The sequence below is a fragment of the Trachemys scripta genome, chromosome 1 (assembly GCF_013100865.1).
Source record: "Trachemys scripta elegans isolate TJP31775 chromosome 1, CAS_Tse_1.0, whole genome shotgun sequence".
Classification (NCBI taxonomy): domain Eukaryota; kingdom Metazoa; phylum Chordata; order Testudines; family Emydidae; genus Trachemys; species Trachemys scripta.
In genome coordinates this window covers 326,535,143-326,554,223 of record NC_048298.1, presented here as the reverse complement: position 1 = coordinate 326,554,223, position 19,081 = coordinate 326,535,143, and the positions used below count along the sequence as shown (strand labels likewise).

At 43.7% G+C, this 19,081-nt stretch overlaps 1 protein-coding gene across 1 annotated transcript in view; it reads right to left on the bottom strand.

Annotated features, from left to right (window-relative positions):
- The window catches only part of RAB30 (RAB30, member RAS oncogene family), a 72,736-nt gene extending 64,918 nt beyond the window's left edge, over window positions 1-7,818 (bottom strand). Inside the window, exon 1 of the mRNA XM_034759074.1 lies at window positions 7,570-7,818. The gene's annotated coding sequence lies outside the window, so the exon portion shown is untranslated. The remainder of the gene's footprint in view (window positions 1-7,569) is intronic.
- Between the last annotated feature and the right edge of the window lie 11,263 nt (window positions 7,819-19,081).

Here is a 19,081-nt window from a genome sequence, read left to right as displayed (position 1 = left end):
TCACGAAGGTAAAATTCCACAACAGGGAGGGAGCAGTTTGATACCTCTCAGCTATTATGGGTGATGCTGTTCCAACACTGACTCCTCAGATGTGGCAGCCTACATGACAGTCTGATTACCCCAGGCAGCTGCCTCACTGCACCCCAGATTTGTGCAGCAATATGGTTCAATAGCAGTATTTCCAGGGGGGTGAGGGATTAAAATGGTATATTTTTGTCACAATCCTCATTCCTAACTCAAACATATTCAACCAGAAGTCCCTCTCCATGACCTCTCTCAGGATTCTGTAACATAGCCCTCAGTACATTTTAAATGTACTGGCTACTTGAATTTTAATATTTAAGAGAAAAATAGGAAAGCGCTTCTTTACTGCAAAGCAAGGTAGAGAAACAGAATGGCAGAGCATGTGTCACATCCCCACCCTGTGGCTGGTCAATAAACACCTTGCTATTGCTACCAGTTAATGGAGTTAACTCCTTTAGCTCAAGTGATAAATGTCTGTTCTATGGCTCTGAAGGTCTGAGTTTCAAGCTTCACTGAATGTTCATACAGGAGGTTGTTACACAGTCATCCCTCTCCCATATCAGGTGGGGGTGATAAACACATAAGGCAAGATTTTCTTCAGTGTTCACAAATAAAGTTAAGTCAAGGCCTATTACTATTCCATAGGGTCTTGGGACTCCTTGGTGCTTCCATGCAGGAGAGATGAATTCACATTGAGAAACTCTGCTCCCTTTTTATATATGCACATTGCACTTTGGATTAGTGACATTTTTGCATAGTACATATTCTGCACTAACAAGGACTTTAAAAAGCAAATTTAGTTTTCCTGAAGGGGACTGTGACTGTTATTAAAACATGTTCATCGGTGGGTCCAACTACTAGGGGCCTGCATCAATACTCCATTCTGCTTTTGTGTCTTTAATTAGGACAGAGTTACTGGAGGACTATTTGACTCTTGTACATGTTTGTGTCTAAGATGCTATTTTTTACCTGCAGTGCTCATTCTGTGGGACACAGTCTCTTGAAAAGCCACATGCAAGATCATTTCTTTCCAAGCCAACATAGCCTTCCCCAATCCCCTCAAATTCCAAAAAAAGGGGTCTCAGTACAAGAAACGTATTGTTGCATTTAATAGGACTAAATACAATAAGCTACAGGAAAATATTTCTGCCACAGGCAAAGTACACGAACTGGATGTATGCTACCCCCATCTTTAACAGGACCAAAGCATGACTGAGTAACATGGTTCACTGTTAATCCCACCAGGTGGTCCCACCTACACAGGCAAGACCAAGTCACGTTACAACACAATCCCCACACACTTAGTTTGCACAGGCCCTTCATGTGGGTATGTCTACACTGGAGCTGGAGGTATAATCTCCAGTTGGAGGCAGGGCCAGCTCCAGGCACCACCGCAGCAAGCTGGTGCTTGGGGCGGCCCAAGGAAGGGAGCGGCAATACGGTGGCATTTCGGCGGTGGGTCGGGAGGGAAGGACCTTCCGTTGAATTATGAAGCGGCGCGGTGGGGCTCCCGCCGAAGTGCCGCCGATCACGGCTTTCCCCCCCCACCCCCTCTCTCCTTAGGGCGGCAAAAACCCTGGAGCCAGCCATGGCTGGAGGTATAATCTCCAGCTCAGGTAGACATATCCGTGCTAGCTCTGATTGAGCTCACATGGAAAAGCAGAAGCATAACCATGGCAAAACAAGCAGCAGGATAGGCTAGTTCAGGGGTTCTGAAACTGGGGGTTGGGACCCCTCAGGGGGTCACAAGGTTATTACATGGGGGGGGGGGTCACGAGCTGTCAGCCTCCACCCCAAACCCTGCTTTGCCTCTAGCGTTCATAATGGGGTTAAATATATAAAAAAAGTGTTTAATTGATAAAGAGGGGTCGCACTCAGAGGCTTGCTGTGTGAAAGGGGTCACCAATACAAAAGTTTGAGAACCACTGGGCTAGCTGTTCCGAGTATGAAACCATAGGCACATACTCAGGGCCACCTGCTCATCCTGCTCCCACGGTTGCACTTCTATTTTTAGTATGCCAGCTCGATCACAGCTAGTGTGGATATGTTTATCCCAGCTGGAAATCACATCTTCAGCTCCAGTGTAGACACGCTGTATAGACCGTTTTTAGTAGCCTACATGAGGCGCAGTGAAGAACCAACTGAAGTAATGATACACTTCAGTTTGCTCTCAGTTACATTTGGGCTTGGCAGAATGTGATTTTTTTTAAATAAAATTTGATGGATAATATCAATGTTTATTTTTAAGCATTCATTTATGTTGATTTTTATCAATATAAATGTTCACAATTATGGGAAATTATGGAGGGGTCAGACAATAGAAGGGGTCAGATAATTATTTCATGACAGTAGACACTGAGATTCAAGACGATAACATTAATAACCATGAAAAAACCCAAATTGTCAACATCACATCACAATATACAAAGAAAACAGCCTTAAAATCAAACTCTAAGTTCGCAAGCACTATTTTTCTTATTTTGCCTATTTGTAAATTTTACTTATCAATGGAAATTTTTTTTCCTGTGTGCGTGTGTGTGAAATCTACATCTACCAACATTTACCAATAAAAATCAAATCCTTCCAAGCCTATTATATTTAAATAGTAACATTGGTTTTAATGGGCCAAACTGATCGCTTGTGTAATTGTAATGAATTAAATGGAGTTATATCAGGGATGTATTTGCCTCGATTTGTTCGATTTCACTTAAACTTAAAGCATGGTCCAATTGAAAGGCATCATAGTCCAGGAAATGTTTACATCACAAACATGACAGAACAATTTTTCATACTATAAAACATGCATTAAAACACCAGCACAATTTCTCTCACCAATTATGTCAATAATTGACTAACTTATTTACTGTAGGATGACATAATAGAAATTGGACACTAAAAAGGACCTTTTAGGTCATCTAGTCCATTCCCACCCAATCAATGCAGAATGGTTCCTATAATATACTTTTCACGCTTTCTCCAACTGAGTTAGTGATTTAGTAATGGAGCTGTCACCACTTATGAGAATGGAATAATCTCAAAAAGTAAGTTTCACTCTCAGAGGTTTTGCCTGATATCCAGCCCCAATTTTCCCTGATTTAGATAAAAAGAAGAACAGGAGGACTTGTGGCACCTTAGAGACTAACAAATTTATTAGAGCATAAGCTTTCGTGGACTACAGCCCACTTCTTCGGATGCATATATGTTTTAACCTATCTTGTACCATCCTATGCAATTCCTGTTGTACTATAATCAATACACTTATATTATGATGCATACTTTCTCTAACTTTCACATTGCCACACACATCCGTGTAATCTGGACACACACATAAAAACAAACCACAGCTGTGTGAGCCAGGTAGGTTCAGACACATTTTCTGACTGCCATTTCTGCAACTATTAGCAGCAACGTTTGCTTTCATATTTTAGGACCCATTACTAAAAAAGCAAATCTTCCACTAAAAACAAAAATGATTGTACCCAAATCTCCACTGTGGAATCAGGCCTATTGTAACTGTTCATTTATTTATTTTTCTCATAAAATAAAAGTAAGTGGTCCCCTGGCACACAAACAATACAGCTGCAGATAAATCTGCATAAGACAGACCATAACTTACAGTTACACCAGATGACTGAAGTTCCCAATGACAGATGCCATCTTGACTAAACACACTTAAGACTGAACTGGGGACTTCCAGAACAAAAAACAAGAGTTGCTACAGCTTCAGTTAAAGAGGCAAGACTCCCTCACTCAAGCTGTACATGACTCATTTCATGTGCACTGTTGGGGGGGAGAGGGGGCTGGGGAATGGGGCATGTAATACACACTCACAAGTAGGGTGACCAGATGTCCCGATATTATAGGGACAATCCCGATTTTGGGGCCTTTTTCTTATATAGGCTCCTATTACCCCCACCCCCGTCCCGATTTTTCACATTTGCTGTCTGGTCACCCTACTCACAAGTGAGTTACATTGGTCAAAAAAAAAAAAAAAAATGGAGGAAAAACCTGTTTCATGCGCGGAACAATAGAAAGAGGCACACCAGGTATGCCAGACTCAGCACCCTCTTCATTTTTCTCATCTTCTTCCAAGTGGCCCCTATATGAATAACCACTTACGTCCCAGTGCACCAAGTTCTCTTCATTCAAATCTTTCCTAAAGGCTCATTTCTCCCACAAGTCCCCCCCACCCCCCACACTAGCCTAAGTGAGTCAAATAACTTCTCTCACACAGCACTGTAGCAGAGGAGAAGACAGAAAGAGCAAAACTTGAAACAAATCTATGTCAGCACTTTGCTCGGGTCTCCAAGTCCGCTTTTTCTTATTTGTCTCTGTATTTAGACCCCAATTCCTCATCAGGGTAGGATTCAGAATGTGTGCATGCTAGTAGATCCCAGTTGCAGTTAAGGACCATCTTACTTTGCCTTGCAGTTAAGCACTTGCAGTTAAGGACCATCTTACTTTGCTTCCAATACAGTGTATACCTCATTGCTGATGCTTAGCAAATAAGGCCTTGATCTTGCAGTCATGTGGACTTGTGCATAATTTTGTTCACACAAATAGTCCCATTAAATCTAGTGGGATTATTTGCATGAGTAAATGCACATGCCTAAGTCTTTGTGGGATCGGGACATAAGTAAGTTTCTACAAACCAGCTATTTAGGAGAAATGACCTGATAGTTCTTGACTTTGCTCATTCATGGTTGTATGCAGTGTAGTTGTAATAGTGTCAGTCCCAGGATATTAGAGAGACAAGGTGAGTGAGGTAATGTCTTTTACTAGATCAAGCTCGAAAGCTTGTCTCTCTCGCCAACAGAAGTTGGTCCAATAAAAGATATTACCTCACCCACCTTGTTTCTCATATATGGTGACAGATGACCTCCTGAATGCCCAACTTTCAAGTCTTTTTACATTTCTGCCACTGCAAGGGAAAAACTGCAACACATCCTAGTGAATATTGCATCTGTCTGCATGCTACTTGGTGTCTGAATTTCTGAAGTGCATTTTAACTCTAATTATTGCTATATTATTGTATAGCACCAGAGTGCTAACACTTTGGACAAACTCATTACTATTTAGAAAAATTCATTAATACAGCAACGTGATTAAACAAGCATACATAAAATAAATATACAGGCACGGTATTTAGATAAGGGACTGTAGTACATACACACACACACCAAAATCCCCTGGTATATAGGTTTCGCATAACTTACATATCATTAATTTACAGAATATACTTTCAAACTATCACTGCAGTTCCAGCGCTTGCTCTTCATAGCCTACAAAATCATTGCTGTAAAGGTTCCTCTCTTATAGCCAACAGGAGAAGCCGTATATTAAATTACGCACTCACTCCCTTGACCGAAAAAAGAGGGGGAGAGGGACGCCATTCCAGGCAATAAAAGTCTAAAAAACAAAGGGCAACTGGACTGCATGCACTGCTGTTCCTCTCCTTTAACTTAGCAACAACAAGGAAGGAAGGAAAAAGAAGAGATAAAAAAATACAAGGAGGAGATTTAGCTGAGGAATGTTTACCCCTCAGGAATTTAGTTGCAAGATAAGATCACATAAAATGCTCTCTGCATTACACACTGACTCCACAACCATTGTGTTAGTGTTTACAAACACTTTAATCAAAAGAAACAGGGAGTTTCATTGTCCACATTGCACTCATGTCACACATCCCTTAGCACTGCAATTCCAAGGAAAGTCTGCCAGAGGACAAAACAGTCTCAGTTACACAAGAGTAACGCAGAAGCAAATATGCAGCAGTGGGGGAAAAAATGAGCTCAGCTGCACACACACTTCCTGTGCCCCAAAGAGATTCAGTCCTTGGAGTAGATAAACTTTGAAGGGACCCAGATGGGAGACGCTGCAAATTCTGCAGTGAAACAAAGCTGTGTGTGTGCTGCTAAGCTCGTATTATATAACAGAAAGTAGATTTCTCTGGAGTATACTTGTAATTGCAGTGATGATATAGTTTTAGAAAAGAATAAATAATATTTTGCAGCTTGTTATGGTAGCACTATTCATGCAAACATCTCAAAGCACTTAACAAAAGCAGGCATTATCCCCATTTTACAGATTAGGAAACTGAAGCAAGTGACTTTCCCCACAGAGCTAAGGAGAGAACTGGGAAAAGGACCCACATCCCTCTGCACTGTCTCCAAAGAAAATGAGGACTGCATTGTGAAGCTGTGTTGGATTCCAGAGTTAATTTTAAAAACACCCACATTTCTTCTGTTTATGACAACAGAAAAACCAAGTGGATCACAAAATGATATCTCAATAGTTAAGATTGGGTATATCTGTCTATAGCATTTAGTCCAGCTGTTGGTTTAAAAGTATATGTTCATTCACACTAATCAAAAATAAATCTGAAATAGTTGAAATAGCTAAGAGCCAGTTACACAATTCAAGTCACTTTTTCCCCTGAAAGAGGCAAGGAATGGATCTAACAAAAACCCACAATACACACAATAGCGCTGGCCCCCCCAAAAATTATTTTTTCCCTTTTCCATCACCAGTCCCAGATCTCTCTCACCAGCCAGAAACACTCCTATCTCATAGCACCTTGGCATCATTAAGCAATAGCAAATTAAGGTCAATCACATTTGCTGTTATTTTCATCATTGAGATGGCAAATTGTACCAGGATTCCCTCCAGTTATTTGTTACTGAACACTGTATCCCAGGGAAGTACAATCAAATTACTACTTATTATTTGTTACTGTGTGCTGAAAGTTGCAATGGAGTTTTTAAAAAAGATCTACAGATGTTCACTTTTTCAGACAACTCAGTGACACTCAGAATTAACCATATTTAAAAAAGAGAATATTCTTAATAAAAACAAATCAGACTTAAACATCCTGTGACTGGCTAAAAAGAATACTGACATAGAAATGTGAAATGTGTGTTGTGCATTTATTTTTATTTTTACACACATATTATAACATGATTGAGCCTACTACGGTGGCTATTTCTAATATGCTATCCTGAAGGTATAGGGAAAGGAAAAGAAAGCATTTCATATATGTAGTAAGTCTGCTATTTAAAATATATCATCCATTTGTTCTTTTAAACACAAGGAAAAAAGGCAATAAAGTATTCCAAAACTAAATTAAGTCACTATCTTATTCCCCTATAAATCAGCTCTTTTGAAATGCATCAAGCATTTTTTTTCAAAAGGCACCAAACTAGAATAAATCCACATCTCAGTTGCTTCTTCCCCTCCACACCAGACACACACCCCCTCCAACATCTGTATATGAAGGGGAATCAACACTGTCTGATAATCGTTCTGCAGTCAAGTCTAGCTCTGTAAGGATTTTTCACACGCAACCGCCCCTCCAGCAAATAATAATCAAGCTTATAGACAACTCAGTGCACAGAAAAAAACTGAAGTGTTTGGTTTTTTTTTTTTGCAATGGTACCCATGCCCCCACAAATAGCCCTGCACAGAACCTCCCCCCATCAATTGCACTTTTCTGACTTAAAAATACATATTACAGACAAGTTGATTGCAAGAAATCACAGAACTCACCTGGATTTGGGATTTTCCCCCTTCCCTTGCGAGACCATAAAACAAGACACAACGTGGGATTCAGTCACCTAGACATGGGGTAGGGCTTACAGCTCCCTTGGGATGTCTATATGGTTCCCCCCCTCCCCTTTGCTTGAGATTTAGTCACTGCCCTAGTGCTTCAGCAGCAGGGGGAGGAGGCTGTAGCGTAGCACAATGAATTGCAGTGCAGAAACCTCCCCTGCCTGTTTTGCAATGACATCATCCCTATGGCCTGGGGGGAGGGAGGAGGAGGGAAGCCTCCCATTGGCCCCTTAAGATCGGCGGAGCGGCATTCTGGAATTTGTAGTTCGCTCCCACGTCTAGCAGCAAGCCCCGGGTGCATAGAGAACTACAACTCCTATAAGGTTCCGCGCCGCGCAGCCGCAGAGAAAACCGGGTGTGGGAGGGGGACGGAGAGGGTGCGCTCGGCGGCCATGTTGGTGGTGTGGGTTCGCCGTTAGCTCGGAGGAGCGGCCGGGAAATCGGATTAAAATGTCGGCAAGGGGAGGGCGGGAGCTGAATACTCAGGGGCGAGTAAGGAAAGGGAGGAAACAGGGGGGTCGCGTATCTTCTCCCGCCAAACGGACGGGTGGGCGCGGCGGCCAATAGACCCCGCGGTGCGTTCGGTTATCGCCCCCTCCCCCAGCGTTGACGGTGCGGCGTGCCAAGTCCTCCCTGCGGAGGGCTCAACCTTGGTGAAGGGGGGGGCGGGGGGTTGCTGAGTAGAACCGTGCGCGGAAAGGCCCCGACGGAGCCCTAGCAGCGACCGGCTCCATCTGCCCCACGGACGGCAGCGGCCCGAGGCCTTTGGCCCACCAGAGCGACGCCCGCGGGTGAGCGAGCGGGGGAGACAGCCCGGCGCCTCGCTCCATGGCTGCCCCCGCTGGGCGGGGCGGGGCGGGGCTGGCCGGGCGGGAGGGTGGCGTACGGGGACACCCAGGAGCCCGCCGCGATAGGGGGCGCGGGGGCTGCGGTGCCCGCGTGGCGCAGTGCCGGGGGGGGGGGGGGCCTCCCCGTCTGCAGGCCGACCCGGGGGGGGGGGCCGTAACGGCGGGTTGCGGGGGGGGGGGGGGGGGCGAGGCGCAGGCGCGAGCTTCGCCGCGGGGCGGGCTCCGGCGCGGGACAGGCCCAGGCTTTCGCTTGCTCGCGTGACCGTGCTGCTGGGGCTCTTCCAGCGGGCGCCCGCTTTGGCCACGGGGGGGCAGAAACCTCGAGCTGACAGGGTTGGGCGGGGAGCGGGGGAGGTGCACGGCAAGCGGTGATTCAAAGCTGCTGTGTTCGCTGCTGCGCCGCGCTTCTTCCGGCTGCGGGGCTTCATTGCCCTATAATGAGTTGCACTAATGGAGCTTGGGTTTCACAGATGCGTGGCTAGGCCTCTGTCCTGTAGGAGATGGTGCAATGTTCCTGCCCTTCATCGATGGAAGTAGGTGTTTTTCCCACCGTACCTGTTCAGGCATTTAGTAGCCCCTAAAGACACCCAGGCAATGGACAACGTCGTCATCGGAGGGCAGAGGGTCCCCATGCCGTGCATGGGATCCGTTCCCTGAAGACTTTTTCCCTCTTCTTTCCAGCATTCTCAGGCTTGACTGGATTCAGCTTTAATCAGATGTTCTTCATCCAGGTGGTGATTGCAGTTGAGCATTTTAGGGAGACTTCTTTATTAGCTTGCTTAGGAAAGGGAAGTTAGATATAGGGTAGTAATTTGTGAGACTTCCTGCTTCAAGCACAGGTTCCTTCTAATATTTGTCCCACTGTTGTATGCTTTAGGGTGAACGGTGTTAGTTCCCCTCATCAAAAGCAGTGTTCATAGCATCTGTTAGTGAGGGGTCCTGAGTGGTGTTTGTTTTTACCATGTAGGAAGGAGGCCCTGCCTGCACTTGGACTCCTGTGATTGTCAAATTCCTGGAAGGGACAATAGTTGCTTTGGGTCCTGCTCTCAGCTTCTTGGTGGCTAAAGAGGGCAGCAGGTGATCTCTCTGCTTTCTCACAGCAAGTGGGGGAGGCCGTTGCAGAGCTCCCCTGTAAATCATTCATAATCCCTTATTGGGTTGGCATGCCAAGCCATGTAAAGTGGTGTCTGTGTTTTTTTTTTAAAAAAAAAAAAAGAAAAAAGGAGGGAGGAAAAAAAACTGTGTATTGTATCTACTTCCAAGGTATCTGTTCAAGATAGGCCTTCCTGATAGCAACTGGCAGTTTTATCCTGTCTGTTTGCCATAGGGTGAGCGCTACAGTGGGAGGGACTGGGTATGGTGAGAAGTCTTTGTACAGAACATGGATTTCTTGGGTAACTTTATCAGGCACTTATTAAATTTGTTCTCTTTTAGGATATACTGATGCTGAGGAAATGGAATGCAACTGTCCCTCCCCTGCCTCTTTTTTTTTTTTTTTAAGCTGCAGGTACCCGTGCTCAGAATTTTGAGCCAACACTCTGCCTTCTCCCTCCTCCTACAAAACTACCAGTTGGGATTGATGTAGGGGGTGCACTTCAGGCCTTAATTTTAGCTGGAGTCAAATAAAAATATTGCCATGTTGGTAACTGAAGAAAAGGTAAATGATGTGGTGTATGTTGGATCAAAATGGCAAAAATGTCTTAAACACCTCATGGTTCCTCTTTCAGAGGAATGCAGATGTTACAAAAAGCAGTTTTACCAAGTGCTGCATTCTTTTCCTAGTTTCTTCACTGCCTGAGTCAGTATCTACTGGAATAATTTGTGCTAAGGAGGAGAAATGAGGGTTTTGTTTTTTGAAATGGTTGGGGATATATAATTGCAGAAGAACAGCTGTCTAAACTCTTCAAATTAAATCTGGCCTAGATCTGTGCAGCTGGAACCTCTTCATATTAAGCAAAAGTGGTAAGTATTTTGATGGAGTACTTAAATAATGTTTGATTTTCCTTCTGTGAAAGACTGTTCTTTATGTTATCTGCTAACATGTTGTCAGAGATGAATCAGCCTGCTTTTTCATCTTTACGACAGACTTCCTGACCAGCAAACAGCGAAGTGTGGTGGGCAGATTCTAGAAACAACTTTCTTCAATGGATGATGTGTGGGAAGCCTGCTTTGTACACCTGCACTGCTGTCCCCTATTTTTAGGAATATACAATTTACTTTGATTCCAATGTTTTCTTTGCCTAAAGAAAATAGGTTTCCTCTTCCCACGAAGACATAGAAGGTTGATGCTCGTTACAGCAGTTGCCAGGGAAGGCCAATTTAAACAAAGCAGGGGGCAATTGCATATCAAGTTGCCTTGTAAGTCTGGTGCATGAAAAGTGATACAACAAAATCTATTCTATATTACATAATTCACATTTTCCCCCCACCAGTGTGGAGCTTTCCAATCTTTGTTACTGTCAGTCTGCAGCCATCTGGTGATGTTCATTAATCACAATTTGCCATGGCCTTCAGAAGTTTCACTTATACATGTCACACTGGATCTGTAAAGTGATTTTCTAGAATTTCTATGTTAAATCATTAAGGGTATAGTTCCAAGTTACACAACATGCTCACACTAGTGCTCTGTAGTGTTGCAGGAGATGGTGCTGCAGTAGTGGAAGTGCTGTTACTTTGGATAACATGGTAAAAGTTTAAGTGGTTCTGTAGTTGAAGACTGAGCTTGACACTTCTCAAAATAAGTAGGTGAATCCTCTGTCTATTCTAATACTGCTTTTGTCAGTAAACTCATTCCAGTTCTGTACAACACCTCAGTCCCCATTATGTTTGCCTATACTTGCACTGTTAGTGTAATCTAACCTTTTATGATGGGAAGACACTTTAGACTGTCACAATTGTTAAAGTGACTGTAGTCCAGTGGCTTTCAAGCTTTTTTTTCTGGTGACCCAGTTGAAGAAAATTGATGCCTACGACCCAACGGAGCTGGGGATGAGGTGTTTGGGCATGAGGGACCTTAGGGCTGGGGCAGAGGGTTGGGGTTCAGGAAGGGGGTCAGGGCTGTGGGCTGATGGTGCAGGCTCAGATGGGACTGGGGATCATGGGTACAGAGGGGGTTAGGGCTCTGGCCTGGGGATGAGGGGCTCTAGGTTTGGGATGCGGGCTTACCTCTGGCAGCTCCCACTCAGCGGCACAGCTGGGGTGCAGAGGTAGGCTTCCCACCTGTCCTGGCAATGCAGACCACACTGTACCCTCGAAGTGGCCAGCAAGTCCAGCTTCTAGGCAGAGGCGCACCAGCAGTTCTTCCCAGCTCTCACCTGCAGGCACTTCATGCCTGCCTGCCTGCCTCCCCTCCCCCCCCGCTCTGGGAATCGGCCAATGGGAGTGTGGAGCTGGTGCTCTGGGTGGGGGGAAGCACATGGAGCTCCATGGCCCACCTGCCTATGAGCTGGGCCTGCTGGTTACTTCCAGGGTGCAGCACGGTATCAGAACAGGTAAGGACTACTAGTTTTTACTGGCTGGCCACCAGGGTCCTGAACAAGGTGATCCAGTGCCTTGCATTCCGTGACGTAGTACTGAGTTGCGACCAAACTTTGAAAACCACTGTGGTAGTCCATATCTTTCATCTCATTGTCTGAGCAGCTGAAGAAAGCGTACTTGAGAATAAAACTTCAACTTTCCGGTAAGCATACTCTGTTCTTAATAGACTAAAAAATGGAACAAAATGGTCTGTGTGGAGGTAGAGCCTTTCTGGGAAGGAAACAAAGGCATTTGGACAGGTATAATTGCTTCCTTCCTGGCTTTGCAGTATTTAGGTTAAGATGAAAATGTAAGCAGAAATCTACATAACCAAGTTCATCTGTAAAAATGCAAGTATGAGACTGCAGCTCTTCATGAAAATCTTACTGTCTTTCAGGAAATTCTTGTTTTTGAATTGTAACAATTCACTGCAGGCTCATGTAATGGAAGCAAATCCACACCCAATGTAACTTGGTAGCTCCCAGATGAGACTTTATGTGCACAAAAATAGAAAATTCAGAGATGTGGTTCCTACTTAAATTGTAACTTGGCCATGGTAGATGCAGCTGTTAGGTATATAAAGGTTTAAAAAAAAAAAAACAGGTACAGCTACTTTAAAAAACCCACACCCAATCAGCTCATTTGTGTGCCAAGTCTAAAGTGCAGAGTCTTTTATCCCAGATATCAAAGGAACATAGAATTCGGAGTTAGAGCTGCTCAATTTTTTCCATAACTTTTTTGTTGGAAAATGTCCAAGGGACAATGTGTCAGTTTGTTCAGCAGGAAATTTTGAAACAAAGTTTTAAAATCAACCTGAGCTGGCAGTTCAGTTTTTGAAAGGCAGGGAAGAGGAGAACAAATCCAATGCTACTTTACCAGTTGTAAAACTGAAGTATTCTAACAAACTTCTTTAGCTACTGCCTCTTCCCTGCCCTCTTCTTTTCTAGTGGGGGAGAAGGGAATACTGAATTGACACACCCAAAAAAATGGAACTGACATTAAGTCTAAATGAAAAATGGCATAATTTTGGAAGTAAAACTTCAGAAAAAGCTTTGGTTTCTGACATGCATCTGATGAAGTGGGTATTCACCCATGAAAGCTTATGCTCCAATATGTCTGTTAGTTTATTAGGTGCCACAGGACTGTCACTTTTTACAGATCCAGACTAACATGGCTACCCCTCTGATACTTGACTAGCTATAATTATCTTGCATGGGAAAAACTCGTTTAAAATTTTTCAATATAGTTGTCAGCTGCTAGAATTGAACTAATTATCTTGTTTCTTTCAGCTTAAGGATACCACAGTGCTTTAACTACAGAAGAATCTCTCTTCATGGAGCATGGACGTGTCTTTCTCCTCAGTTCAATACCAGTTGTGACAGAACAGGAAGTAAAATATACTGCAAATCTTAGGATTTCTAGGAACTTAATGGCTATTGCTGCTGCAGCAGACCCTTACTAGGAACTTCCTGGCAGCAGTGGGGATACAACTGAGATCTTCCTGATCTAGAACTCAAGCCCCTCTCATTTTAGCTAGATGAGAACGTTTGTAGTAGAGGGATTATCTTGTATAGTGAAGCTCTTTTCCCTGTAGCAGACAGAACACTTGCAAGTCAGCTCATTACAATGTTTTCCAATAGAAACTTCAGGGAGAGTGATACAGGTGATATGTAACTTTTAAACATCAGTTAACACTTGCCCTCAGGAAAAAATAGCAGCACATGGCCCATGCCTAATCTTTATCTATACTCTACCTCCCTTAATTCCAAGCCAGATGATTTGAAGCAGCGGGAAGAGTGCCAAATGCTGACTTGTCAACATTACTTCGATTTGACTGTGGTCTAGAAAGGTCCCCTAATCAAGTAGTGATCTAGTGTTACTCTTCAGATCTCTTTTAATCTAGTAGGCTGACCACACAAGATGGTATGGATACAGCTTGAGCTAGCACATAGCATATCAAAACCATGGAATAGTTGCAGAGAACTATTTTCAAGTCCAAATTCCTAAGCATAAAGCTATTTTGAAGAAGGTTGAAAATAACCCATGGAACTCCAGTTAACAACTCCCCTCCATTTTTTTTCCCATGCAACTTCAAGAAAGCCCAATTGTTATAGTCTGCAAACAAACTGTTAAGAGATCTAGTCATTTCACTGCTATTGTGCAAGTCTTCCTCTACTGCCCACTGAACTTAACTTAGCTCCTTGAAATTTGCAAAGATATCCATGTAAAGGGGAAAATAGTTGTATACAAAAGGCAAAAGCTAAGTCCTATTCTAGTCAAGGGATTCATTTTCAATATATTCCAACAGTCCCTTATCTACATTAGGAGAGCACAGGCTCTGCCAAAGTTCCCTTAGCTTCCATATTGCTCTGCCTTGTCAGATCCAGTTGTAGGATTAAGGCCACAGGTCTCAACATAATATATTTAAAAAAAAAAATCCACTAAACTGCAGATGCTTCTTGCTATACACTAGCTTTAAACTTGCATGCTCTCCATACTTATATAAAATACCATAAAACAAAACATTACATAACACCTGTCTGCTGTTGCTCAACTCCATCAGCACATTACACTGAGAAAAAACACGTAACTCTGATAAGATTATGTACCTTTACTACACATTTATGGCCTGATTTACAGAGGTCCTGACTGCCCTCAGATCCCACTAATGACCATGGGAGCTGCAGAATCCTAGCACCTGTGAAAATCAGGCCATTAATTTAAAAAAATATATTGAGTGATGTTTTTTAATTGCCCAAAAAACCCCTCCCTAAAGGTAAGACTGTATAAATTAGGTTGGTTTCTGTCAGGCTTTAGTAAATCTGTGCGAGGTGTGTAAGAGTGGAAGCTAGCTAGTGGAAGGAAATGGGGGGGGGGGGAGGGAGGATTTGCACATAATAGCTGGTCCTGTGCGTCCCTTCTGTTTACTGTCTCCTAGTGTTCTGCATTATAGGGGACTAGGAAGACATCACTTCTATGACTCATGTCTTTGTCTCTACTTTTGTGCACCTCTTATTTCCCACCATTCCACTTCTGCTTCCATTCCCTTGTTTGATTCTTTGCACACCCCTGTTTGTGCTTTCTTTATAAAAACCTTGCTTCCAGGAAAGCTTGGAAGCACTGCTGACACTACTGCAGATTCTCTGCCAGCTTCACTTACAGGCTAAGTAGTTCAGGTGGTTTCATTTGGCAGTGTTATACCATGTAATAGCATGTAACCTAGAGGAGTGTGAATAAGAGGCTAATTCCTGGCAACAGTTCACTTCAGTCAGTTTTACAGGTGGTTGTGCTGCTATCACATAACAGGGATCATTATCCAGTGGTTACTCTTACAGTAGTTGATTTCAGTTTGCACTGCCTCCTTATGTAGAGGGCTACTGTTCTGCCTTTGCAAAGATTTGAAAAAACGGGGGGAGAAGTAACCAGTTCGCTTATTTACCCCACCTCTTGGTGTTGGAATTATTTATGCAGGGTATTACCATGACACGAGTTTACCATTTAGCCTTTGGATTTAATAAAGGAGTTCATGGTTATTTATATAATTGCTCTAAATATCCCTAAAAGGCAAAGAATTAATTTATTACCTCTAAACAGTAGCATTTGATCAGGATATTTAAACTAACTAAAGTCATGGCCACTTAAACCTGTTTTGGTCAGCTCCAACTTGATCAGGTCAGTGCTAGCAATGAATTATTTGAGAGTTTACTTTTTTATATCCTTTAAACAGTCAAGTAATTTAATTGCCAGTATCAGGTGTTAGCTAAGATCAGATGGAGTTTATTAGAGTTGTTTATTGCACAGGGTATCCAATTAACTTATTTGTTACTTCAGGCCAAACCTCAAGATAGATAACACTGGAATTCTGGAGGGACACAAGTTTAACACTCTCTTGGTCTTTCTGGTCACATGCTTTGGGCCTACTCATGCCAATAGCCCAACTCCATTTTAAAGCCATAGTTCACCCAGATCTAAGGTGAGCCTATAGTCCCACACTTGAGCAGCAGGACCCAGAATTTTCTGAATCATGCTATTCCTCCAACTCTTTAAGCATTGGGTCCAAAGTGCATTAAAATGAATGGGAGTCTTTGCAATGAGCTTTAAATCAGGCCCAGATGGCAGCCAGGAGCTATATATACACACCTCATTGCAGCAGGGGATTTAGAAATCCTCAATTCTCCTCCCTTGGGAGAGAAGGAGTTGGCTGTGTACACTAGGGAGGCCAATGATGGGGGTTGATTCTCAACTGGTTTGGCTAGGCTTTCATACTGTGGGGTGTCTATTCTCAGTGTTTCGAGGCACAAGAGTCATTTATTTCTGTTCTGCTCTTTAGCAAACATACAATTTTTTAAAAAGAGCAAAGCCTTAAGACACTCTTAAACTGTGTGCAATTTAAAAAAAAAAAAACTTTCAGTAGTGAAAAAAAATATGGCTTAGAGCACTAGCATTTTGATCAACATTAGTGGGGGATTTTTTCACTGTAAGAAATAACCCTAACAGTTTGAGCAGAGAGCTAAATGGCTATTTTTCCATGTGCTTATTCAAGGCTGTATGTAATTCTCACAACCCTATTTTTGTGTGGTATATGGATTTTTGGTTACAGCAAAATCAATGCTGTTTTGTACCCATGACAGCCTCCTTTGCATGAGCAAACACGAACAGCTACTGAAGTCGGCTGCTTTGTAGGGTTATGCTGATGGATATTTACTTAGGGTTTGTCTACACTTAAAATGTGCTGCTGTAGCACTTGAGGAGGTAGATTATCTACACTGAAGAGGTGGGAGCTAGTTTGACAGAAGAGTTTTTCCATCAACGCTGTCTACACGGATTTAGGTCAGCTTAATTATGGATTTTTCACAGTCCAATGGATAGTTAAACCAACCTAATTTTCTAGTTTAGACCAGGCCTTAGAAACCTCTCTGTGGAGAAGGAGTGAAGAAGAGCTTGCCCTACCCTAGGTAACATTCTACCCATCCTTGGGTCTTTTTAATGCTCATCTTGTAAATCTGACTCATGGGCCAGTGGACTGTTCAGTATTTTTCCAGCTGGTGGTCTTCAAGCCTGCAATTATACTTTGAAAAATTGAGTCTCCTAACAGCATTGGAGGCTGTTGGCTACAGCTCTATTCAAGGTAGATCACTAGGTGAAAACTTGTGGGCACTTCATTACCAAATTAAGGTGTCTGAGGCCTGGTCTACACTATACAAGTTGACCTAAGGCAACTTACTTCTACTTAATTAGGTTAGTGTACAATACACCCTTATCCCACGGATGTGAGGCTATGTCCTCACAGGGGGAGGGGTCGATTTAAGATGCACAAAGTCAGCTACGCTATTCGCGTAGCTGAATTCGACGTATCGGAGCAGACTTACCCCGCTGTGAGGACAGCGGCAAATCGACCTCCTTGGCTCCCCCGTCGACGGTGCTTACTCCTACCTCCGCTTGTGGAGTACAAGCGTCAATTCAGGGATCGATTGTCGCGTCCCGCCGAGATGCAATAATTCGATCCCCGAGAGATCAATTTCTACCCGCCAATTCAGACGAGTAGTGTAGACCTGCCCCGAGTGTCTTACTACACAGACATAACTCCACCACCTCCATGAGAGTTGTAGGGCTTATGTCAATGTAATGAGGGGAATGCAGTGTGTAGACACTGCATTACTTAAGGCTTTGTCTACACCAGTGGTTCTCAGACTTTGTACTGGCAGCCCCTTTCACACAGCACACCTCTGTTTATAAATTAAACTTCTTTATATTTAACAGATTTGTTGATACCACTTTTCACAGCAGACTTGCTAACTAGCTGGGTGGCATGTACTCATGACCCACACATAATAACCTTGCAACCCCCTGAGATCCCCAGTTTTAGAACCCTTGGTCTACACTAGCACTTTTTTCAGTAAAACTTGTCAGTTGGGGTGGGGGGGACACCACCACCACCTCCCTGACCAACATAAGTTTCACCAACAAAAACGCTGATGGGGACAGTGCTGTCGGCAGGAGAGGTGAAAGCCAGGGGGCAGATGGGCTCCCAGCGTGGAGCTGAGAGGCCTGGTTCTCAGCCCTCGGCACTGCCCCTCTTCAGTCAGTGGAAGCACTCCTGGTGAGGACGCGCACCACTGACGGACGGAGGGTAGCGTGGACGTCATTTACTGTGGTGGCTCTAAGTCAACCTACCATTGGTCAGCTTAGGGCTGCAGTGTATGTATGCCCAGAGAGCTACAGAATGAGTGTAGGTGTTGTGGTCTCAGAGTAGAGTTATGTATTTTTTCCCCCTCTAGGTTCTGTCCAACTGTAACTTTCCCACCTGATGAGAAAGTGAATTTGCACAAGTGTGGGGGTGGGAGAAGAAATGTCACATGTAAAGAAAGATGGACAAAGGGCTACATCTGTGTGTGAAAGATTCTACCTGTGAACTCACAATGCAAATATTTTGCCTCCCCCAGGTTCTAACATTGGTAGGTTTTGAAGACTGCTCTAATGAGGCTGTCTGGCAAAACAAGTGTGCTAAGAAAATACATCTCTTTGGCTATCTTCAGCTTCAGAATGAAACAAAATTCTTTGGAATTGCTTTTACTAATTTAGAGAGCATCAGTTAGAGTACCTGTGCACCAAAGGTTATGTGGTCACAGCCCTTACTAGGCCTCTCAGGGGAGCAAAATGGCATACGGCCCTTCTCAATCTCTTGTTTAAGCCTGCTCAAATTGTGACTCTCCGGGAAGCGCCCTGGCTACCGGTGTGACAACCTGCTGCAAATAGGTAGCTGGAGAGGAAGCATGGAGTTCGCTCCACCCCCATTCCCCAACCCTTTACTACTCAGGCAGCTCGGGAGGAACCAAGGGCTCTATGAAAAATTGAATTAGCTTACTCCTTCCCCAGAGCAAGGGGGGAGGGGAGAAATCATGAATCATGGTTTGTTTGCAGGTCCGCTCCTGCGGCAGAGCAGCTACACCCTACCATTTATTCCGGACAGATTGTAAAGTTACAGTCTAGCTCCAAATGCAATTTAGGTCTGAACTACTTAGGTTCTGTCTACACTACTAAGCTTGTAATACGTTTGGATTCACATGCAACATGGTGAATACTCC